The sequence below is a fragment of the Ochotona curzoniae genome, unplaced genomic scaffold (genome assembly GCF_017591425.1).
Source record: "Ochotona curzoniae isolate NIBS_2020 unplaced genomic scaffold, NIBS_Ocur_1.0 contig_3190, whole genome shotgun sequence".
In the NCBI taxonomy this organism is placed as follows: domain Eukaryota; kingdom Metazoa; phylum Chordata; class Mammalia; order Lagomorpha; family Ochotonidae; genus Ochotona; species Ochotona curzoniae.
The window spans coordinates 8,400,547-8,426,253 of NW_024465751.1; the positions used below are offsets into that span (position 1 = coordinate 8,400,547).

General features: G+C 45.2%; 1 long non-coding RNA gene across 4 annotated transcripts in view; it reads right to left on the reverse strand.

Annotated features, from left to right (window-relative positions):
• Nucleotides 1-25,707, reverse strand: part of LOC121155871 — a 166,236-nt gene that overhangs the window by 12,461 nt on the left and 128,068 nt on the right. For 2 of the 4 annotated variants that reach the window (XR_005883763.1, XR_005883764.1), the window contains one exon: nucleotides 1,670-1,727. This is a non-coding gene — a long non-coding RNA (uncharacterized LOC121155871). The other 2 variants (XR_005883765.1, XR_005883766.1) reach the window with 2 other exon arrangements.

The window sequence follows — 25,707 nt, forward strand, 5'->3', positions numbered from 1 at the left end:
GGGCTTGGACCACCCTCAATTGTGGCTCACGCTGGTGAGGACTACAGCCTAGTCCAGCCCACCTGGTCCGCAGTCCTGGTCCTCATGCAAACTGGCTTGTGTTATGACCCGACTTGTCCCAACCCACACTCCAGTTGGTGTTTAGATTCACCAGCAGGTTATATGAACTGGCCCAGCCTGGTTCACCCCCGACCTAGAACTTACCATGCTTACGTAATGAGGGTAGGCATCCATTACTGAAATTTCTTGGCCTCTAATATACACTAATCCCTCCTCCTTGATTATTTTAAAATACATGGCAAATCCTTATCATCTTTATAATCCTATCTCTCAATATGCACCTATAAAGTATAAGGTTATTTTTGAAAACTTATGAGATCATTACTAAAAATCAGTGGAATTTCTTTGTATCATCAGATATCTAGTCTAGAATCAGATTTCCTACTTGTTATATACATTTTCCATTGCATTGTAAAAATGTGGATTTGATGTCCAGACACTGCAACTGACAAATATCTTTCAATCTGCAGTATTTCTCTTCAACTTTTGATATTCCTACAAATTTTTGTGAGCAAGACTGTCTTTTTTTTTTAATCATAGCCAGTCCTCTGATTTTTGTATTCTTTGTGTTTTTCTGATTGCATCCATCTTTAGAGTGTAGTGGAATATGTCCTTTTTTCTTCTATGTTTCATGAAAGTTGGTAGTTAGCAGTTTCTTTTTCAGGCTGATTCACAATGAATATTGTATATTTGTATCAGGACACATCTGATTGCCTATCTTTCTGTGATATTCTATGCCATTGCAGGATCATTTGTTCCTACTAGTATTAATGAGCATGACCTGTCATTAATTCTTAAGCATTTATGAAAAGGTGACATAATTCTGCCATCACTTCACTTAGTGGCAGGAATACTTTTTTTTTTTGAAATTTTCTTTAAATTTTATTTTAACTAATACAAGGAGAACAAACTTTGTGTATTCCTTTAGTACAATTTCAGATACACAATCACACTCTTCTAACCCTCCTGCTCCCATCGAATACTACTCTCTTTCTTCCCTAGCAAAAGTTGTTTATAAAGCAAATTACAGTATGTTTTCACTGAGGTACGTGCAGCACTAGAAATGAGTGGAGGCTCTAGCGCATCCTTTCCTCTCACTTACCGATTTTCAGAATAACAAGGTGGCTTCCTTGCACTAACAGAGTGTTTGTTGTTTTCATTGTTGATGCTGTTATGAACTCGCTACCTAAAAAAATTTTTAAACCATACTTATAAGCATCCTATGCCGACTGAGGCTTAAATATCCTATTTTTTGTAATAGGAGTTTGTTTTGCTTGACTCTTGAGTTCTTTTCAACATGAATCTGATAGAATTTGATAGAATTTTTTACTTTTTTTATAATTAAATAGTCTGCCTTGCACATTTGCACATTCACAGGTGGAATCACCTCCCAGTCCTAGCAGCCCTTGCTCCCGCTAGAGAGGATTTGTATTTAGAGATTACAGTTGTAGTGAAAATGGAGTTTCAGGCTGATGGGTTGATCCATTTTTTTTCCAAATTTTTTCTCCGAATAGAGTTGGAAATATAAAAGTATAGGAATATTATGAATTTATTTTCAAATTCATAATTCAGCATTTTCACCTAAACTCATTGATTTTAAAGCTCTTACCTCCTTCCAACCACAAATCCCAGTTGTCACGGGCATTGCATCCTTATTTCTGTATGACCTATAAGCAATAGAAAATACCCATTAACACTATTACTGTGACTACTGAAACAGTAAAAACTTTTTTTTATAGTTATTTTTATCCTTTGAAGGCATTTCACGAGGGATGCAGACTTAAGTCACTGAGTCTTGAAGAAACAAATCCTTGCTGGTTGGTGGGACACCTGCCTTGCACCAGCGCAGGTGGGCTTGTAGGGGCCTGGGAGTGCAGGCTTGCAGGGAGCCTGGGGGATAGCACTGGCAGAGGTATGCAGGGACCTGGAGGCTCATGACCAGATAGGCAGGGTTAGCCTGGGGATTTTCCTACCTGCTTTGTCTCAGGTGGGGTGAGGGGAGTGGAGGGAAGAGACCTAGGTTAGAAGCTGGCATGGGTGTCACTGTGACCGGGCTGCAGTTCCAACTGGTGTGTGTAGTGCAGGGTTGGGCTGGGCTGGTGCATCCATTTGCTTGCATAAGAAATGGGGCTGGGGGCCCGGCACCATGGCCTAGTGGCTAAAGTCCTCGCCTTGAACATGCCGGGATCCTATACAGCCGGCGGTTCTAATCCTAGCAGCTCCACTTCCCATCCAGCTCCCTGCTTGTGGCCTGGGAAAGCAGTCGAGGACAGTCCAAAGTTTTGGGACCCTGCACCCATGTGGGAGACCTGGAAGAGGTTCCTGGTTCCCAGCTTCGGATTGGCGAAGCACCAGCCATTGCGCTCACTTGGGGAGTGAATCATTGGATGGAAGATCTTCCTCTCTGTCTCTCCTCCTCTCTGTATATCTGACTTTGTAATAAAAATAAATAAATCTTTAAAAGAAAAAAAAGGAAATGGGGCTGGAGACAGAACTGACCTAGCAACTATAACCACACCTGTGTGTAGACTGATATGCATGATGGACACCTTGCAACTGCTAGGGTCCCACATTGGCACCTGTTCATGTCCCAGCTGCTCCACTTTCCCTCCAGCTCCCTGCTTTGGGCCTGGGAAAGCAACTGAGAACGGCCCAAAGCCTTGGGACACTTCACCCACATGGGAGACTTGGAAGAGTCTCCTGGCTCCTAGCTTCGGATCAGCTCAGCTCCGGTGATTTTGGCCACTTGCGGAGTGAACCTTCAGATGGAAGATCTCAAAGATATATCTCTCTCTCCTCAAATCTGCATTTCCAATAAAAATAAAATTTAAAAAAAGTATGAAGATGGTTCTAAAGTCACATGTGAAAAATACGTTTTACATATTGCAGACTCAGCTTGACTCAACCCTTGTGCCTTGAACAACTTCCTGCCTTATCAACGTTGTCACAGACGGCTTCCCAAAGGTCTCTTAGCTGTTCACACTTCAGTGCCTCAGTTAGGCATTCTCACTGCCAGCTCCCTAATCCCCCAAGCAGGTTCAATCACTTTTGCTATAGTAGCAAAAAAAAAAAGTTGGAGGGAAAGGCGGAGCTTCATAATTCTGAGTAATGTGCCAAGTTTTTCTCAGAAAAAAAATCTGGTCTATCATTTACTTTAGGGGCCAGAAGACAGTATTATCTCCATCTGATGATTGGAAAGGATGAAGAATTTGTCCAGGAAGAGGAAGTAGAGATACTATTGGGACAAAAGCCCATGTCTTCAAAGGACTTCTAGTTTTTAGAAATGTCCCATTTGTTGTTTCTTTAGTGGTAAAAGCAATGTTTTCAGGTTTACACTGTTCTTCATAGCCGATAAAACAAAACACAGGTGCCTCTGTCAGCCCATCTTTTATTTCACTCTCCCAAGAGAACTAATACTAATAGTCTTGTTACTTGTCTTTCTTTAACTTTCTCCTCACTCAAAAACAGGCATATATTTAGGGTTTTTAGCCCATTTGTTAACTGTAAATGAAACAGAATACCTTCTCTGGATAATTATACATCTATTAACATACCTACAAATCAGTAAATATAGTTGTAAACTTCCCTTTCATTTTCTGTCTATATTCCATTAGTATATATAGAATACTTAACAAAGCCAAATCAAATATGGAATGTTCTTTTCACTAACTTCTGTTTTTCTTTGCTTACATGTTTGTATTTCCATCCATATGATCACCAATACTCCTAACTCACCCTTACAAGCTAACTACACAATTTCCTCCATTTCCTTTTCCATTTCCAAATCACATAAACATAACTGAAAAATGTACACACACATAGGTTTTTTTCACGTGTTCTGCAGAAACAAGATGGATTATTCACACTTCTTTTTGCTGTTTATTTTAATAGACTTGAAAGGCAGAGTGACAGAGAAGGAGGAATCTTCTGCCCCCTGGCTCATTCCCAAATGCTCACAACAGCCTGGGCTGGGTCAGGCCAAAGCCAAGAGCCTGGAATTCCAAATGGATCTTGTACACAGTGACAGAGACCCGAGCCATTCACTGCTGCCTCCCAGCATTAGCAGGAAGCTGGACCAGAAGCTGAGCAGCTGAGAGTCACACTGGCTCCTGCACAAGATACAAGCATCCCACACAGGCTTCACCAGCTCTGCCTGGTTGCCCATCCTTGCACAACCTTTTTTTTTTCTCATGGAAATGTGTCCAAGTCAGCTGTTCTAGCTCCCGCTTATTCTTTTAAGTGGCTGCTACATAATATGCTGCAGCACCACCAAAAATTATTTTCATATTTCTGGATTCATCCATTTCTGCTGTCAGCATAACTGCAATAAATTACTACACTTCATATTCCTGTACTTAGGAGCTTATACTTTGTGTTTCTCCAAATTGAAATTAATGTCTCCATAAAAAGATCTGAAAGCTTCAGATCTTCCAAGAAAGGTTACATAATCCAGCATTGCCATCCCCAGAGCAAGAATTAGGTAGAAAACTTGGTCGCTTTTGCTGAAACAAAGGGAGAAAATGATATGGACTAGATACATAATTTATGAGTTATGTACATGTCTGTATTATTCATCACATCATTAGCTTACCAACAGAATACTGAAATATTTGCAGTATTAATTGGACTTGAATGACTTTGATGTCTTGCTTGCTTTTAGTCACACAAAATAAGTAGCTTTTCATGAGCCTTTCAACTCTGCGCTGCAAGCTCACATTTTTAAGGCAAGAGAGAATAGTTGATTAATCTGCTTGTTTTATAATTGGTGACTTAGAAAAATAACAAAAGCAGGCCTCGATTTGTTCACTTGCAAGCCCTGCTACTTTGTGCTCCAGGCTATGCTCACTGAGTTTTCCCTTGTTGTTGACGCAACACATGGGTGCTTAACGTAGTCTAGAGGTCAGGCAATGATCTAATGTTCTAATGAAGCATCCGTAGAGTGTCCAGGACTAGACTAGGTTCTGAGGGCATTGTGTTTAATGTAATAAAGTCTAATCAGAAGGAGCTCAACTCAGATGTGAAAATGGAGAAACGGAAAGATAACTGAAACTCTGTGTAAGTGCTACACACCTGGCCCAGTGAGCACACAGAGGGGAGGCCCCAGAGACAGGGGCACCTCCAACAGGGGAAGTAATGTTGGGATGAGTTCTGCTGAGAGCTGGATCCCACTGTATTCATAACTGTGTTATAAATACACTATACATACACATATATTTATAGCATGCTATCTACTTATCTATACTTAAACTACATAGCAGAAAATGAGATTAATACAATTTTGATACATAGTAAATGTATTTAACTTTATAATACAATATGAGATATAATTAGGAGCATAGTGAAAAAAAGAAGAAAGTCTGAATTGAAGAAGGGTTTAAGGTGGACTCTAAGCATTCAGTTAACATACTGACAGGGTGTAGAGAAGGATGGGAAAGCTGGGGGATAGGGGAGGGTTAGAACAGAAGCACTCAAGAGTTTAAGGAGATTGATGCTTGTTGATTAAGTGTATGAGAAAATGGAGTCTCTTGGGTGAAAAGCAGAAGATTTCTCAATTCCACTTGCTTCAAGTTCCTTCAGGACTGGGAATGTTGGTTGATATGACACTCAGATATAGCAAGAAGGGAGTATGGATTCTGCCCCAGCTGGCAAAATTCAGACAGAAATAAAAAAATCAACTAGTGGATTAACTTTGGTTGGTTGTTCCAGCCATAGAGGTGATTCACCCCAAAACAGACCCCAGTGGCAGCCAAGCTCACCCTGTGTTACCACATCACTCCTAGCTGTGCAGGGGCAGGTTTTCCAAGGCTCCCTCTGACCACCCAGACTGTGCTGAGATGCTGCACGCACACACATGAAAGAGCATTTGCCTGAGGGTGTTTTTCTGACCCTGCTACCTCAATCCAGAAAGTTCTCCGTCATTGCCCACAGCATCTAACTTTCTCACACCCCCACTGTTTCATGATCTCATCTCTCTAAGACAGCCACCAAGGTTAGCAGGAAAACTCCTGCTCCTTAGTCAAGCTCATGTAACAAGCAAAGAGGAAGCAGAGACACTTTGTCTAGTTTTCCTCATGGGGAAGATGGATTCCAACACCAGTCCTGGCAAGAACTATGCTCCTCCATTCAGCCATTCAAAATGGATCGACTTCACAAGGCCACCACCAGTCTAGCAGAGTTATTCAGCATCAAGTAACGTGATCAAGTCATCTCAAATGGCTCAGAAGAAAGTCATCTCAGAAAGCCAGGTCATGGGCCCCAAAGAAAAAATGCAAACCATTAATTAGGTTTTCCTTAATTACACAGAGGAACCCTCCACGTTCTGGCTTTACTTGCATGCACTTTCTTCTGTTTGTATTTGCAAGCATCATGAACCTTGAACAGTTTCCAAGCAAATCTGCAAAGGATAACCTAGGGCAGGAGTGAGGGTCCTAACCTGAGAACTGGGAGGTTGGGTCACCCTTCACACCTGCCACCAACTCACTTTGCACTTGTGTCAGGTAGCGCACACCTCTGAGACTCAGCTTCCTTTTGCATAAAATGAAGGAGCTATCCAGTCATACCTCTATCCTATTAGCCTTTTCATGGCCAGTCTGTTCCATCAGGCCAGAGCTAAGCTGTGACTTTTTCATTGTGACATTGACAGTTGCCAACTATGCAGTGGTTCAAGCAAATGAAATGAAAGACTTCTTCCAGTTGTAAAACATTTAATTAATGTAGTCTTGTCATGTTTAGTACATCTGGTAAACATGATACCATAATCTCCCTTTGGAATCAAGGCCCTCATACTCAAAAGGTATTGGGAATGTTGAACACCCTACCCCTAAAAGAGAGCCCTCTCAGGTCGGGCTAAGCTCACCACTCACAAGCAAGTACCAGGCCTGGAAGCAGGTCATGTCAGGCCAGATCACACACAGCACCACTGACATGCACAAGAACTGGGACTGGGAGCAGGTCTAATAGGGGACCTTTAGGGACACCCCCGTTAGGTCACAGCACCCACCTGAGTGTGCAAGAGGTCAGACTAGGAGTGGGGCGAGGTGGGCCGGGCCACAGTACCCACTGGCATGTGTAAGACCTGGGGCTGGGGGCAGGCATAGTAGGAATCCATAGGGGTTGTCCTGAGTAGGCTACAACACTCCCTAGTATACTTAAGAACTGGTGCTTGTGGTGGACTGGACTGGGCTAGGCCATAGCACCTGATGTTTCACCTGAGACTCACGGCTGGGGCAGGACTGACCAGGCACCTACATTCACAAGTATGTGTTTTGACTGGTTCAGAGAGGCAGACTGAGCCTGATCCTATACTAGTTGGTACACGTGAGAGCAAGATCTGGTCTGAGGACCTTGCTCAGGTGAAGTTTCTTAGGGGGCTCCCCAGCTAGACCACTGTGCTCAGGGAAAATCACAAGGACATGTGGTCTGATCCTGGAGCATATGTTGCAGGACTGATTCACCTCGGTTGCTGACCCTTGTGCAAGAATGGACAGTATACCCAAATGAACATGAAAAGAAGAGGGAAAAAAAAGGCAGCCAACTCATCTAAACCAATAGAACACTTGGAGTATCTCATCAAAAGATGGAAAGAAGGAAAGGTTGAACAACACACCTATAAAAAAGCACCAAGGTCTGTGCACACTGAGATAGACAAGGACAAGCAACAAGCCTTTTCAGAAAATTTCTCACTTCTGGTGTAACAAAGCCAATAGCCTCTCAGAACAACCAAGACCACCCAAGTAACTATCTGAACATTCTTCCCTACATAGGGGCGTCAAGGGTGACATCCAATGACTGTTTTGGTTCCTGGGTGCCAATGTAGTGTGGCAGCAAGTAGTGGCATATTTTAATCCCCTCTCCCCTCTTCCCCTTCAAATTACCTTCTCCCATGTCTATAGGAACAAAACCCGAAACACTTAATCTCACCCACCTTATCCCTTCTCCATCCTAATCAGAGGTCCACATGGTTCTGCAACCCCCTCAATTTAGTAATATTAAGATAAAATTTAAAAGAGAGAGACAGCCTTCTTTCTAGGGGCAGTTTGCACTTGGTGGCCAATGATTCTAATCAATAATGGATGTAAATGCCCCAGAGTCCTGCCACCCCAGCCCCAGAAATCCCCATGAGATAGCAGAGGCCAATTTCTACCCAACCCTGCTCCTTCCTTTGCTGTCTGAAGCTGTTAATACTGAGAGGCCGTTCCCCAACAAGTTTCCATGTCTGAGTCTCAGCAACCCCGTCTGTGACAGTTGGTGCCAGGAAGAACATGAAAATTGGTCTCAGAAAACAGACTCCCCAAAAACGCCAAGACTGGTGGCAGGTGGAACAAGGATAGCCCTGGCACCGTGACAACAAGTCAGTTGTTATAGCTGTTCCCAGGAGGTGAGTTGGGATGGTCCACTAGGTGGAGGCAAGTCAGCTACGATGGGAGAAAATGGGTGCTTTGGAAAAGAAAATAAGATAAAAAAAATTGGAGAAGTGTTCCCTTAGTGATTGAAGGCTACATGTGAGAGCTAGGGAACACTGGCAAGCATATAAGAAGCTTGCACCATAAATAAGTAGAAATAGTAGCTGTGAGTAAAATGTAAAAACAGAACAACGCTCTTGCAAGAAGATACAGGGCTAAGGGTAAGCCTAGGACTTAAGCCTAAGAGGAGCCAACTACTGTGAGGGTTAAACTCCCAATAATTAGGAAAAGAATATCTAGGACAGGTCTACTGAGAAAGCCCAGAGCAATGAGATAGGATGTGAGGCTCTATGTGGATGGCCCCTGGATGATCTGTAACCCTCCAGGCCTACAGGAGCAGCTCCTGGTTAAAGTCCATTAAACCCATCAAATGACTTGGAAGCCACAGTTCACCTTTCTCAAGATCTGTCTCCTCCTTCCACCTGGCACTAAACCAAGAGCTATCACGGTTAAGTCACAATATAAAACTTGGGCAGGGAATTCCCAGCTTCTCTAAAGTAGCAATGGAGCTGTCCAGCCACTGAACTAGTGGTAGGATGCCACCAATAATATGCCAGCAAAAGCCAGAGAGGGCAAGATGAGTCCTAAGAGTGCTAGTTCAAGGAGATCAGACCATCAAGTTGAGTAAGGTTGAATTTATTATTTTAGCACTATATTGCCCTACAAGAACTGATATCCTGGCAAGAACTGCAAAAGATGGCCCTCATAGAATGCTAGAATAGATCCTGGAAGCTTGGAGACAGCAATAGCCAACACCAAGTGACAGAAATGCCAGATCACCATGGATAGGATTGGAAGAAAGAACCAAAACTGAAGAGAGGCTAGCAGGTTATCAAAGTGATAAGAAATACTCCACTGATGGGCCAGGCGTGGTAGCCTATTGGCTAAAGTCCTCGCCTTGCACATGTTGGGATCCCATATGGAAGCCGGTTCTAATCCCAGGGTCCCTGCTTCCCACCCAGCTCCCTGTTTGCGGCCTAGGAAAGCAGTCAAGCACAGCCCAAGGCCTTGGGACTCTGCGCCCATGTGGGAGACCTGGAAGAAGTTCCTGGCTCCTGGCTCCTGGCTTCAGATTAACTCAGCTCCAACTGTTTCAGCTGCTTGGAGAGTGAATGAACAAGTGGAAGAGCTTCCTTTTTGTCTCTCCTCCTCTCTGTGTATCTGATTTTCCAATTAAAAAATTAAATTAAAAGAAAAAGAAAGAAAGAAATGCTCTGCTGTTAAGGTTGCTGGTGTGTCAAATTGGGGGTGGTCCTCATTGAAAGACCAAAGCTGAGAGCGGAAAACAGTAATCAAGTAGAATTCCTTGGATATGAGAAAGTCCCAAAATAATGGTGGGGTAGTTCTTAACCAACAGAAGCAGTGTAGCTGTAATCCCTGCAATGAAGGGCAAGGCAGTATTGTATCCTATTGGGGTCGACTAAGAGATATGAGATGCAAAGTGACACATCAGGGATAGTCCTTGGCAGACCTGATTTGGCTGATCACTCCAGCAGCAACCCATTTAGAGTTGTGGAAATGGTTAATAAGGTGCACCTAGGGGCAGGAAGAGGGGCAAGATGGGAACAAGTTTGCTTAATCTACAAACCAAAGAAACTAAGGGTCAGGAGGCGAAGGGCAGCTACTTCCACAGAAAGTCAGGGTCCCTGGCTCTATCCCCAGGCCTGAATTCAACTTCAAATTCAGACCACGCTGGCTGATGAAGAGGACAAATGCCCAGAATTATCCTGTAATGTACAGCAGGTGCAGGTAGCAATGAATGACCTAGCCCCTTCCCGAGGAGATATGCGGTCATTCACTCAGAAAATTACCCTGGGAAATGAGAGAGATCTAAATATTGCAAGAGATGTTGGACAGAGGATCTAAGGTATAGATATCTGAGACCTGAAATCGAGCAACTTGTGAGCTCAGGAGAATTAAATCTGGCTCACTGTGGGTCCACTAGGTCCATAAACAAACTTAGGGGCCACTTGCCCAGTGCCTTAGTATATAACCTCAATGGATATACTTGGCCATTCCACATTGGCTCACATTGTTCACATTGGCTCCTTGGGTTGTGGATTAAGAGCTCACTTAATGGGAAAGATCCAGTGGAACTGTTGCAATTGCTCTCTCCCCACATCCAGCATGGTTCATAGATGGTAACATTGTTCCTCTGTAGCACAGCAGGGACTCATGCCACCCTTAAAAGACCAGAGGCTGAAAGAAGGTGACCCTGGCCACGTCTACCCTGAATTCCCCAAATCGCCTTCTCTCCTGCTGAGTGAGCATCAGGGCCTAGCTGATCCGTGCCACAGTGCTCAGTGCTTTCTAGACATTTCTGAGCACATCAAGTGGTTCTCTGTATTAAGGGGTTCATGCTAACCAGAGCAGGTGGACAAGCAAATGTGTAGGAGCTCTTGGTCCCGGGCCCGGTTCTTTGGCAAAGCAGGTGCAGCACAGGCATTTCATATAAAGTCTGTTTTCCAGACTCTAACACTCAACCTTTCCCATTTAAATTTTTTGAGAAAATATTTTTTAAATAGCTGACATTTCAACTCTTTCAAAATTCCAAAGACCGGATATGAGAGAGAAGCCTTTAATGCCATCGTGTGGTAACTCAGTATCCCTTGGTGTGCACCTGAGGAGCAAGGGGAAGGAAGTCATGTCATCATGCCAGGTGCTCCAGGCCTAGGGACGTACTGCAGGACTGAGACTGGAGTCACGGAAATGCATCCAAGGAAAACGACAATACTGGGTTCACGTGAGTAACAGGAAAGTACTAAGGAATATGCATTGAACAGGATTCGTTCTCATTTTACCCTGCTTAAGTGTTGTAGTCATCCTTGTGTATGGGCAAGATAATCAATGCCGCTGTGCAGGTGAGGAGGCTAAGCCCTTTGTCTAACAACCCACAACCCACAAAGGGAGGAGCTGGGATTAAACCTTGAGCTTGGAGGTTTCAAGGCCTTCCCTCCTGCCTCCTGTGTCTCCTAGAAGGGCCACAGCAGTTGGTCTTCTCATCCGCTTCTGACAATTGCTCCTAGTAAAAGAAAAAACATAGAGACACTAAGACTAGGGATGCCTCATGAGATCCGTCATTGTCTAGTTGCTTTCAAAGCACAAGTTTTCTTTTGAATTATTTCTCCTTTAAAACACAACAGTTGGCGTAGTGGTGAAGACACGAGTTAAGACACCTGCATCAGCGTAGCTGGGCCTGGTCCTTGTCTCCAGATCCCAGCTTTGTGCTTATGCAGACCCTGGCCGACAGACAGGGATGGCTCGAGTACTATGACTCCTGCAACCATGCTAGGGTCTGAGAGGGGGCTCCCAGCTCCTCACCGTAGCCTGCTGACTGTTGCAGACACTCAGTGAGTCTTTAAACAAGAACAAGTGCTCTCTCTCTCAAATATTATTTTTTTTAATTGAAATTTAGGCTATACTAAAACATTTAAAAGACAACAATTTTTTTCCTCAAACATTCCTTCAATTCAGAGCATTTGTGAGTCCACATCCTTAATTTTCATTCATGTCAGAAGCTGTAAGACGGTGCCCATGGGCTGTAGCTGGCTGTAGATGTTCTGTTCACCCTCCAGAGTATTGTTACTAAAAACAAAAGTCATTAACTTCTACAACTCAGATTTCATCTCTATTTCTATGGTCTCATGAAAAAAATCATAGGAGGGTCCAGCCACACAAGACCCTTGCTCCAGTGGCCATACTGAGCTGAGACGGAGGCGGGCTGTCTCCTTCAGACAGGATGGGGTGCCCCAGGTTGCCACAGTCGCCACCCTGCTGCCTCACTCATTAGGTCACCTGCCTGAAACCGGCAAGCCTCTGACTCACCAGACATGTCTCAGGGACCTCCAGACATTTAGGTCCAACTTGACACCTGCTTGCAGAGAAAATCGTTCCCCATGGCTATGATTAGGTAAGTACAAAATCCCTGGGGGTTCATTCTGTAACATCCAGACAGACATCCCTACCCCTACTTGGGAGTGAAATAAAAGCTTCTTTAGACCCAAGGTGAAGAATAAGGAGCTGGGTGTCCTTGCCCCCTTTGGTTTCCTGCACCAAAATAATACAGAGGCCTGGAGCCACTTTGTCAGTTCGTCTACATGCTACGCTCCTGGTGAAGCTGCCTCAACTTCCTCTGCCTCAGTTTCTTCATCTGTCCAAAGCACCACGCTTGGCTCATCTGTAAAATTCTCATCTCAGAAGTTGTTAAAGATTAAATTGTTAACAGATAAAACAGCTCCTTGTCCACATGAAACAATAACTGTGAAATTATACAAATATATTAGTTAATGCTCATATATTTATACATACCTGTATAAGGTCGTATTTATAGACATTGGGCAAAATTTTTATACTTTACATGTTTTATATAAAGTACACATCAATAAAACATGTTTTTAAAAAATAAGCATTCATTTTTAATAATTTATTTGAAAAGTGAAGTTGGGGACCTAACACAATGACTCAATTGGCAAATCCTCTACTTTCCACGTGTCAGGATCCCGTATGGGTGCCGGTTTGTGTCCCAGCAGCCCCACTTCGCATCCAGCTCCCTGCTTGTAGTCTGAGAAAGCAGTCGAGGATGGCCCAAATCTTGGGACCCTGCACCTGCATGAGAGACCTGGAAGAAGTTCCTGGCTCCTTGCTTTAGGTTGGTTGAGCTCAGCTCCAACTGTTTCAATCATTTGGGAAGTGAATCAGCAGATAGAAGATCTTTCTCTTTGTGTCTCCTTCTCTCTGTAAGTCTGCTTTTTAATGAAAATAAATGAATCATCAAAAAAACAAAAGTGAAGTTGGGAGAGAGAGAGTGCAAGTCCACCTGCTAGTTCACTATCCCATGCTTGCAATGATTGGGAATGGGTTGAAGTCAGGAGCCAGCAGGGATCCAACTACTTGAGCTAGTCCCGATGCCTCCCAGAGTCTCCCCTGGCAGGAAGCTGGAGTCAGAAGCTAGAGCTGAGCACTGCACCCCAGAAATCCACTGTGGGCTATGGGTGTCCTGCGTCTTCATTACCAGGCCAAGTACCCACCCTGCCACTATTTTTAGTCCATCCTTCAAGTTAAAACTGAATTCTTGGAGCTCATCAAAAAAGATGTCAGAGAGAATCTATCAAAAGCTGCCACTACAGTTTGCAAAGACCCACCAGACTCTCCATGCTCCTGCTGGAAGAGACCCAGTTCAAAGCCTGTCAGTGGGCCAGAGTGAGGGGCTAGACAGATTCAAATCCCACCCTTGACTCTGGGGCCTCAGGCCTCCCCCTACCCATCCTAGTCCTCAAGCCCTGCTCCTCCGTCCCCCAGACTTCACCCCTTTTCTGGGAGCGAAGTCTTATAAGATATGATTTTTTAAACTTGCAAATAATTGAATCAATTTCAAGTGGCATAAGCGAAACAGAGCAAGAACGAAAGAGAAAGAAGTACCATCTGGAAAGTCTTGGGCAGGTATGGCTGGACCCAGACCTCTACTTCTCTATCTCTCAGCTCCACATCTGTACCAACTTCATTATTTGGCAAAGTCTCTGCACGCAGCCAGCAGCAGCCCCATTTTACTTTGCCCCTCCCCACACCTCTGCCTCAACCCTGCAGGGAGAGGGTGGATCCTCTTCTGAGGGCCCCATAGTGGAGCTGACCTGCTGGCTGGATGGCCTTCCTTACTGTGAGGTGGTGATGGCTTGGGACAGGGCATAGTGAAACACTAAGTGGCACCTCTTTCCTTGCTCAGAAGTCAGAACAAAGGAAAAAAATCTTTCAAATTCATGGACTTCGGGGTCAGCACTGTCACTTTGAGGGTCACTCTGAGCCCTGTCTTCTCTTTTGATCTGGTTTCTTGCTAATGCACCTGGAGAAGAAGTGGAAGACGGCCCAAGTGCTGAGCCCCTGCACTGACTGAAGACCTGGATGGAGTTCAGGCCCTGGGCCCATCCCCAGCCATTGTGACCGTGTGTGTGAAGACATATTGGGCAGGTGACAACCCAGGGCCCGTCCCAAGCAACAGCTTCCCCCACTTCCGTGAATTTGGCCCAGCCAGAAAGTAATAGCTGGGTGGTGAATGAAGCCATTTCAAAGTCTCTCTTCTCCACAAAGCTAATCTCATTAGCCCAGCTGCCCACGCCTGCTCTGAACTCTGGCTGCTGGCAGCAAGGGCTCCTAGTGGGCCTTCAGATGGGCTGTGCATTCGCCCTTGCAGGGATGCGGCAATGTCTTCCAGCACACAGCACTGCTTCCTCTCACCTCCTTCCCCCATCCCGAGGGCCTCCCTGTCAGTTTTCACTGCAGCTCTGACAGTGCAGCCAGCATCTGGAGGGAAGCAGTGGCAGAGAGCTGCTGCCTAGCAAACAGCCTCAGCACATTTAATCAGAGGCACAACTACTTGCTTCCTTCCAGGGCTTCCAGCATCTTCCAAGGATGTACTTGGTTGCAGAATAAGGTCTGGCTTCTTCAAAGAGCTTTGGAGGTTTGGGTCTGGCCTATAGTGTCTTGGTCTCTCAGTGGAACTGAGAGAGTCACAGCCACAGTGGGAGCCACACCACAGTCACACCACAGTGGAGTTGTCATGCTGTTCCCATTCTATCTCCAGGCGACCACTCTGCAGGTGCTGTCCTATCCCAGCCTGCTTCCCTGCCAGGGACCACTGCTTTTTGCAGTGTGATTCTCAGCATCACTTCCTTCCTGTTAGAATGCTGATCTAGCTCAGGGCTGGATTGCCATTGTCTGATCTTGACAGAAAGCAGTGGGAAAGTCTGAATATTGTGCCTTGTCTCCTCCACGTAAATTCACAGGTGGAGACCTGAATGCATGAGGGAGAGAGGTGTCTCTAGGAAAACATTAGGTCAGAGCCCTAGGGAACAGGGTTAGTGCCTGAGCCTCTAGCTCTAGAAGTGAGAAGTCAGAGGATGGTCACCTTGAAGCAAAAAGTAGACCTTTACCAAATACCAGTTCTACTGCCATCTCAGTCCTGACTTCCCAGCTTCTAGAACTGTGAGCAATACATCTCTGTTGCTTACAAACTTCCCACTTTATGATGTTTTGTTACAGCAGCCTGAAGGAACTTAAGTGTCCAACTCCAAGTTCACAAAAGAAGTCAAAGGTATGAGATCTTTCTGCACACCAACCTGGCTCAGCCAGCATCTAACTGTGTGACTTGGCTCCACCTGACATTGGATTTCGGATTTTTAGAGAGTGCTACAAGGACATTCTGGCAGCAACAAAAATAGACCAGCACCATCTTTCTATTTCTTCTGGCATTCAGATTCATCCTACTTGGCCCCATTGGATCTTCCCATTTTCCAAATCTGATCCTTCCTGACTTCCAAGAGTCAGCCAGGGAAGCTTCCTGCCCCTGGCCACTAAGAACTCTGACAGATACCCTTTTCATCCGTGAAGGCCCAAGCTTGATGGCCCATGGGCCATCCCCTCTTCGACATTCTCATTAGCTGTCTGATGGGAACGTCGATCACCAGACAGGGCTCTGTAACACACACGTGCACCTCTGTCCTGCACCCGACTACTAGCCCCACACTCTCAGGGGCTGGGAAGGGCAGCTTTGGGACTCCAGTGCTCACCCAGGGCCTGGCTCATGGCAGTGCCGTACCGAGTGTGTGCAGAGTCCACATGGACTTGGTGGAATTTAGGCAGTGATTTTCTTTCAGCACAGGACCCTGCTGCAGATGCTTCTTCCCACTGCTGTTTGTTTCAGGAGGTCCTGGTGGCTGCCAGAGAATATGTTGCTATTTGCTTGCTCCTTTTGACCAGTCATGTGCACCTCTGCTCTTCCACACCTATGCAGAGTGATGGGCAGCTTACCTCATCGATTTCTGCTTCCTTCCAGCAAGGCTGTGGGGATCATCACAACAATTACATTTTATCACCAACCAAATCCCAGGCCAGTAGTATACACGTAATAGCTCATTTAATCCTCCCCACAACCTAGCGAGGGGATCACCAAGTGTGATTAGTGATCCCACTTTGGTGGCCAATGAAACCAAGACCCAGAAAACTCATTAACATTACCAAAACCACAGAACTGGGGAGAGCCGGAGCTGCAAGGACCCATGGGCTTTCTCCACTCTATCCTCTCTCGTGACTCTCTCAAGTCATAAGAAACAGGAGAAGCCAGAACCTGAACAATCCTCGAAAGGAGAGAATTAACTCCTAGGTGGATAAGAATCTGCTACATTTTAGTAGGGCTTAAGTGGATACCTCTCTGGAAATATCTCCCCAATGTAGCACCAGAATTTATACATGAGGTGAGCTTCAGATCCATCAGTTTCCAGTTCATTTTACCCAACATGCATTTCTCATCTTCAGTGTTTAAAATACCAGACAGAGGGGCCAGTGCTATGGAACAGCTGGCTAATATCATCTGGCCTGCAGTGCGGGCATCCCATATGAGCACTAGGTCATGTCCTGGCTGCTCCACTTTCCACCCAGCTCTATTTATGATTTGGAAAAGCAGTGGAGGATGGCCCAAGTCTTTGGGACCCTGCACCTGCATGGGAGATCCAGAAGAAACTCCTGGTTCCTGGCTTTGGATAGGTTCAGCTCGGGCCATTGCAGCTAGAAGATCTCTTTTTTTCTTTCTCTCTAAAAACTTGCCTTGCCAACAAAAATAAATCAATCTTAAAAAAAAAAAGTACCAGGTAGAGATCCAAAAGCAAAAATTCTGTGGCCACTGAAAATGAATGCATCTCATTCCTGTCTTGACAAGCTCCCAGCTGGTGACTCATCCAGCCGAATATTAATCCCTCCCAGGGAGAAAGGAATTGCAGAGAAACCTGAGAGGTTGCTCTGGGGGCAGATAACAGACAGTGAGCAATTCCCCAAACATGTGTCTGGGGGAGTTTTGTAGAAGAGGGGGCCAAAGTGAATGAGTAGGGAACAAAGAAAAGTAGGGTAGTTGTTAAGAGCATGGGCTTTAGAGCTAGAGCCCCAAATTAGGATCCTGATGCCAGCACCTGCTAGCTCTGGGATCTTGAGCAAGTTTCTGTGCCTCTGCTTCTCCACCTTCAAAATGCAACGACAACAATGGCATCTGCTTCATCAGGGTCCTGGGAAAGGAAACGAGGGCAAGTGTCAGAACAGTAACCTGACATCAAGGGAGCCAAATAAGAATCCCAAGTGAAGGATGAACAGGTGGAGAAAGGTACAGGATACTGTTTCAGCCATGAGTTCCAAGTTACAAGGCATGTATGGCATATGGGGCCAGTTCCTAGCCTGGCGAGCTGGACCATCCTGTGCACAGGCAGGTGGGAGAGACACAGCATGGGTTGAGGTCGGATTTGAGAGGATGCTTGGAACAAAGCCAAGGTTAACCACCCTGTGGAGGACAGAACACCACCACCACTGCAGTGCAAGTTTCACCATGTGTGCATGGCAGCCACCTTCCCAAGCAGTCACCCCAATTCACAGCCAGAGGCAGTGGCAGGCCTGATACCAATCTCACTCCCCGAGTCAGCAATGGGAAAACAATGGTAGGAAAGCAGAGAATTTTTAAAAGGAAAAATCCAGACAAAATGTTTTCCTTTGAACTAAAAAGGCATGCTTCTGGTTGTTGGTGGTGGTGTTTGCAAGGAAGATGAGGGCTGGAGGGAAGCCCAGGAATGCACAGAGCTGGGTGACGACATGGCAGCTGGGACCTTCTGTTGGGGATTGTGTCAAAGAGACGGGCAAAGAGCTTTCTGGGTGAGTCCTCATTATCTCAAGACAGGAAGTGCTGCAGGGGGAAGGGGAGAGCGAAAGTTCTGGTCTTTGTTTACTTCTTCTGAAGCAGGTGTCTGATTATCCTTGTTCGTAAGCTACTAAGTCAACACCCATTTCAATTCTTCTCCCAGAAGCAAATTTCTCTGAGCGTAACAACTCCTTTCACTTTACCAAGGCTGTAATCAGGAATCTGAACCAAAAGTCTACCCCCTAGAGTCACAACAATGGTCAAAACAGGAAATGATCTGAGTCTACATAGGTTATAACGGATGTAAACAACTAGGCTTGCACTTTTAAGAACTGTTACAATTTCGAGGTGCAAGTTATATACTATAAAACTGACCTTTAAGAATATCATTGAGTATTAGTATATTTGCAAAATTGTGCTACTGTCACCACTACCTAATTCTAGAACATTTTCACAAGGCCGAAAAGTTACCCAGGCTGAAGCCAGGAGCCAGGAACTCAGTCTAAACCTTCTACATGAGTGGCAGGGATCCAGCCACTTGAACCTTCAACTGCTGCTTCCCAGGGTGCACAAGAAGAAGCAAACTGGAGTCTAGAGTAACCCTGGGACTCAAACTCAGGCTCTCTGACATGGTACACATGTGTCCCAAGTGGGGCAGAATTGTTATGTCGGGTCCCAGTGCAGTAGCATAGTGGCTAAATCCTCACCTTGCATACCTGTCCATACAAACGCCAATTTGTATCCAGGCTGCTACTCTACTTACCTTCCAGCTTCCCTGCTTGGGAAAGCAGTAGAAAATGGCCCAAAGCCTGGGGACCCTGCACCCGCATGGGAGACCCAGAAGAGGTTTCTGGCTTTGGACTGGCTTAGCTCTGGTTGTTGCGGTCATTTGGGGAGTAAACAGGAGGAAGGAAGATCTTTCTCTCTGCCTCTCCTTCTCTCTGTGTATCTGACTTTCCAACAAAAATAAATAAATCTTAAAAAATAATAATTGCTACATTAAATACTTGCCCTTGTTTGAGTTTTTGTTTGTGATGAATAAAGATGCTTGGAAAGTTTGTATGTAAGTTTACATGTGGCCATACATTTTCGGCTCTCTCCAGTGCATTCCAACCCTTGAGAAGTTTGTATTTAACTGAGAACAGAGAATTCCAAGGAAGTACACTTGGGTCCCATAAGCAACTCGAGATTCCTCCATTTGAATTTTACCTTTCCAAAATAATGTCTGCTATTGTTATACAAGTCTGAATTCGCAGTCTATTGACCGGAAATCTTACCTTGAGCTGATCACTTGCCTACACAAATTCCAGAGGATGATAAGGCCATTCTTTGTCCTAATACAGAATTTGCATGGAATAAATTCCATGCAAAGTCCATTTCGGATGGACCTCTGGGAGGTCTTACTACCCTCCTGCCTCTTTGCTCACCCCGACAGACCTGCTCCAAATATAGGTGCAGGACATAACAGAGTGAAAAATCCTGGCTGCTTCATTCATTGAGTTTACAGTCTGGGAAGAGGGGGCCTAGTCTAATATTCGCAGGTGAAGAAGGCTTCTGGATGGCTCAGGAGGAAGGGACTGGCCTGCCGTGGAAGCCAGAGGCAGGATGTATAGGGAGCTTTGAGCTGCCAATCTTCCTGTTCCAAACTGAAACACCGCAGAGCCCCTCTCACACAGCCCCCCTTGGAAAAAGTTCCAATCAGACCATGTCTTGAAGAAGGGTAGGAAGGACTCTAATCAGTGAGCTGAGGTCCCAAACCACCAAGGTTGTTGAAAGGGCAGGAGATGCTACCCAAAGAAGGACAGAAGGTATGAGCAGCCAAAACTAACAATAAATGCCCGCACACGGCTGGTCTCAACTTTCTAGGTAAGTATTCAGAAGGATCGCACGACCAGAAAAAGAACAAGTTTTTTAAGATAAAAGGAGGGCCTGACATGATAGCCTAGCAGCTAAAGTCCTCACCTTGAACATGCCAGGATCCCATATGGGTACCAATTCTAATCCCAGCAGCCCTGCTTCCCATCTAGCTCCCTGCTTGTGGCCTGGGAAAGCAGAAGAGATGGCCCAAAGCTTTGGGACCCTGCACCGGCGTAGGAGACCCTAGGAGAAGCTCCTGGCTTCGGATCAGCTCAGCTCCAGCCATTGCAGCTGCTTGGGGAGTGAATGAACCATTGGGCACAAGATCTCCTACTCTCTGTATATCTGCCCTTCCAATAAAAATAAATAAATCTTAAAAAAAAAAAAAAAGACAAGAGAAATGGGCAGGACTAGATTCCTTAGGACTTCTAATGCCATGACAGACACTTGAGCTTTGTCTCATCTCCCTTGGGAATTTACTGGAGGACTTTAAACAACAGGATATGCCATTTTACAAGTTATCAGCCTGGAAGGCAAGAAGCAGTGTTAGTGGGATTTTAGAATTGTCCACATGAGAGACGGTGCGGATCTGAAGCCAGGGACAGGAGGCTGTGGAGACAGGACAGAGGTAAGACCACGTTAGGGAGGCCATTGAAGAGCTCAGATGTGATGGTGGAGATGGAAGAGGGCAGGCCCAAGTGGCCAAGTGCTCCATCCATGGATCCAGTTTATGTTCAGCTATGCTAAATTTCAAATGCAGGGCCATTTCAGCCACGCCTGAAGGAACAGGGTGCTTCAGATAGGAAGTGAAATAAGATGAGGGCATTTGGGGCAAGGTTAAAAGTCTACTTAGCACACCCACATCCCCCATCAGGGTGCCTGGGCTCAAGTGCTGGCCCTGCTTTTGATTCCGGCTTCCAAGCAATGCATACCCTGGGAAACCTGATGATGACATGCTGATGCACGTCCTTGGGTCCCTGCCACCAGGCGGCAGCTTCTACCTCGCCCAGCCACAATTACTGGAGGCACCTGGGGGGATTAACAAACAGATAGTAGTTCTAACTCTTAATGTTTGTCTATATGGATCTCAAATATTTATTTTAATTTAAGTAATATAAGACACAGTCATTGCACATTAATGTTGGGAAGTACCAGTGAGATGTAAATACATGAGAATTCTACTGTATAAAACCAGTTAAGTCAAATGTACTAAGTGAGACTGGAAGGAAGGGATTCTCTCATTTCATTGGCTGCTGAGTCCAGGAATTACCCTCCCTCACTCCCAAGACAGTAGAGACTGGTTTGAAAGAATGGGAAGGATGTTTGCAGGTGAAGAGTTGATAGGGGCATTTCAATCGGAGGAACAGCATGAGTCAAGTCTCCCTAATGGGAAAAACACATGGCTATTGGAGAGCATGGGGTGATGGATGTTAGGAATGTTGTAAAAGATAAACCAGTAGAATGTGGTTACAGGCAGGGGTGAAGGACCAGTCGCACTTTTTTTTGCCATCTTCCCACATGGTTAAGCTATTAGTGGGAACAGGAATTAAAGGAGATCATTTGGGGGAAGATAATAACAATAAATTTTGTTTGAAACACAGTGCATGGAGAGTAACTGCAGGACGCCCTGGGAGCACTGAGGACGCCCTGGGAGCACTGATAAAGCAACATTTGTGGTTCTCCAGAGGTGAGGCATGAAACGCACGAAGTGCAAGGCTGTGTGGGATATGCACACACATACACTCCAACTCATCAGAAAGAGCTGAGGGGCATGTACAAATATGCACAAAACAATCCTTTTAAAAGGACTATTTATTTTATTTAAAAGTTGGAATTACACAGAGAGAGAGACAGAGAGAGAGAGAGAGAGAGAGATCTTCATCTGCTGGTTCACTCTTCAAATGGCCGCAAAGGTCAGAACTAGGTCTGTCTGAAGCTGGGAGCCAGCAGCCTCCTCCAGGTTCCCCACATGCATGTGGAACCCTTGGGCCATCCCCCATTGCTCTCCCAGGCCATTAACAGGTTGGTGGATCAGAAGTGGGACATAAATTAGAGCCCATGTGGGATGCCAGCAGTACCACAGTTGGGGGATTAGTGTGCTATACCACCTCGCCAACCCCTACACAACAGAACTTTTAAAATAGAGAAGCTGGGTGAAACCATGAAGATAGTAATGCTAAGCTAAATTTAAGCCATAAAATTAATACATAATCTTCATTTCATAATGTCCTGTGACAATGCTAGAGAGAGGCAAAAATATTTAGCAGCCAAATCAAAGAAGAAAGCCTGGTCAGGGATAAGATAACGAGTGTAGGAGAAAAGTACATTTGCAAGTCTTCTGCGCAGGGGAGAGATGAGGACTCTGGATGAGATAGTTCTGGAGATGAGATAGTTCTGGAAGAGATATCTACGGTCTTCTTATTCAGAAGCACACAAGATCCTGAGGCCCATATGGACCTGTGACTTGCTGTGTCTAGGGAGTGCTATGTACTGCCTCCCTGTGCAATATTAAAGAGCCATGGATGCAATTCTCCACTCTGTCCTCTGCCACAGCGACCACACCCGCAAAGGAGAAGAGAACCAACAGAGAAGAGAGTAGACAGAGGAAGGGGACTAGATTGTTTGGCATGAGGCAGGAGGGGAAGCCACTAAGAGAAGATTGAGCAGTGAATTACTTAGAAGGGACACCACAGCAATCCCCAAATCCCAGCAACTAAAACAGACACTTGCTCCCAAGGGAGGACCTGAGCAAGATTACCTGCCGTAGTCGCACAATCAAAAGTGGCAAAATTCTTAAAGACACAGGAGGCTGCACTCTCGGCTGAAAGGAAATGCTTCTTGAGGATGCCGACACGCTCACCTGACACACATGAGGAAATGCTCCACGCTGGGCGCTCATGTGTCACTTCTGTCTGCAGAGTCATTGCTCTCCAGGGGGTGGCTCCATCCGCCCTGCTATCTGTCATGCTGGCCAGTTTCCTCCAGTGGCTGCCAGCTCATCCATCCTCCGCTCTCTGCTTTGCTTCCACTTAGGGAAGAGAGGCTTTTGGGAACTGGTACATCTGGGACACTGTTTACAAGAAACGATGTCAGCTCAGTCCCAGACTGGAAAAATATCTGAAAGATAACTTAGACAATACCACGCTTTCAGGGCTGGCCAAAGGGGACATTACCCCTGTGCTTGAATACTTAGAATGATAAAGAGCTCACCACCATGGGAAGCCAGCATCCTTTTAAAGGGTATTCCCACACAGGTTGTTACTCAGGCCTTGCCGCTGAAGCGTCACCTTTCTGAAGCCTCACATATCCTACCTTAGGCCCAAACAGTCCGGTTCCCGTTTCTTGCCTCACCTGCAGGACTTCCTTGCCCCTTGGTGCATCTATTCAGTCCAGTATCTGCACTAGATCCTTTAGATGTAAGGATGAATATGATGGCCTTGCCCTCAAGGTAAAAAGCCCAGGTGCTGAAGTTGGGCTGAGCTGAGAATGACCTCTATTTACAAAATATGTGAACTTGCATCAGTTACTGGACCTCTCTGAGTCCCAATTTCCTCACCTGTATAATGGGCTGAATAGTAACTACATCTTAAAGGGCTGAAGTGCTGTTTAGAGGAAATAAGGAAGAATAAGTGCTGTTTAGAGGAAATAAGTTCCCAAAAGAGTGTCTGATACAGGTTAACACTTTGGGAATGATCATTAATAGGTCTCAGGCCATTTGAATGTACATTTTCTTATCTACCAAGTTAGTTCAAGGGCGTGTCTTGTCCTGGTTCACATACCCCATTGCAGACTAACTTCATAGTCTTACAGCATTGCCTGCTTTCCTTGTAAAGTGACAACATTTTAAAACTTCATTCTCCCAATCATTACCTTGTCTGCCCTCTCCATTACCAGATCGCAATCAGACTATATGAGATCTGGCTTATTTTTACTGGCTGTTCTATCCCTTGAACTTCAAGGAGTTTCTAAATCCAAGTGGGCACTTCTGCACTATTTGAATGAACAAAGAAGTGAATGAACAAATAAATAATGAGTAACAAATACATTCCAACATTCTGAAGTATCATCTGGTGTAATAAGTTTAAACTTTAATCTGTAAGAAACCACTTAGTAAATCCTACATATAGGATCTAATGTCTAAGAGAGAAAATTTTAAGTAATGTAGACTAGAAAGAGATTAATGTCTCACCAGAGTACCACCTATAAAATAATAACAGCTAACATTTGTGTAACACTTCTCTTATGTCCATTATTGTTATCAAAACTACATAGTACATATTAACGCATTTCTTCTTTAAATATTTATTTGAGCAAGACAGCTCCTCTTTTTTTTTAGGATTTATTTATTCTTATTGGAAAGTCAGATATACAGAGAGGAAGAGAGACAAAGACAAAGATCTTCTGTCCACTCATTCACTCCCTAAGTGCCAACATATCTGGAGATAAGCCGCTCCAATCCAAAGCCAAGATCCCGGAGCCTCTTCCAGGTTTCCCATGCAGACACATGATCCCAAGGCTTTGGGCCATCCTCAATTGCTCTTCCAGACCACAGGCAGGGAGCTGGATGGGAATCAGAGCAACTGGGATTAGAACCAGTGCCCACATAGGATCCTGATGCAAGGTGAGGACTTCAGCCACTAGGCTGCCGTACTGGGACCCAGAGAGAGAGCTCCTCTTTACTGGTTTACTCTCCAAATGCCTGCAGTGGCCAGATCTAAAGCAGGCCAAAGCCAGGAAAACTATTCAAGTCTCCCACAAGGGTGACACAAACGGAACTACTTGAGTGATCCCCACTGCCTCTCTGCATTAGATGTCTACATTAATGTTGAGTTTGCATTAGCAGGAAGCTGGAATCAGGAGCCAGAGTTGGATACCGACGGCAATACACGAGCATCTTAACTGACATTAACTGCCAGGACAAACACCCACTACATTTAAACTTTACGCAACACAATGAGATGGGCACTTCACACAGGAGTCAAGTGGGAAATTCCAGGTTAGTGAGAACAGGATGCCCACTTTGGTGCCTCCTTGTCAGTACTTGGGTCTTCTTCATGACCTCTGGATTACGAAATTTTGCCTCCCTGGGTCCATATGTCTTGGTTCCAGTCCCCCGTATGTTTGACCATCAGTGATCACAGACTCCAATCTCACTTCCAGACTTCCAATGTGGTTTGATTTCTGACAGGCACGAGTGCAATGGTATCAAGCAAATTGACCTTGAACTATTTCTACCTTATTGTTACACACCAGTGGGAACACTGAAATTCCCTCCTAAACTCACTGACCCTTTTCCAACATGGAACAAAGTTGTCTCAGTCTTTCATAAAATCAGCTGGCTTTGGGGATAGTGTGATGACTCAACTGGCTAATCTCCCTGCAAACACTGGCATCCCACATGGATGTCGGTTCATTTCCTGGCTGCCTCACTTCCCATCCAGCTCCCTGCTTGTGACCTGAAAAAGCAGCTGAGGACAGCCCAACGTTTTGGAACCCCGCACCTATGCGGAAAATCTGGAGAAGGCCCCTAGTTTTGGGTCAGCTCAGCTCTGGGCTATGTGAGGAGTGAACTAGCATAAAGAAGATTTTTCACTCTGTCTTTCATTTTCTCTGTAAATCTACCTTGCTAATAAAAATAAATAAATCCTTTTTAAAAATTAATAT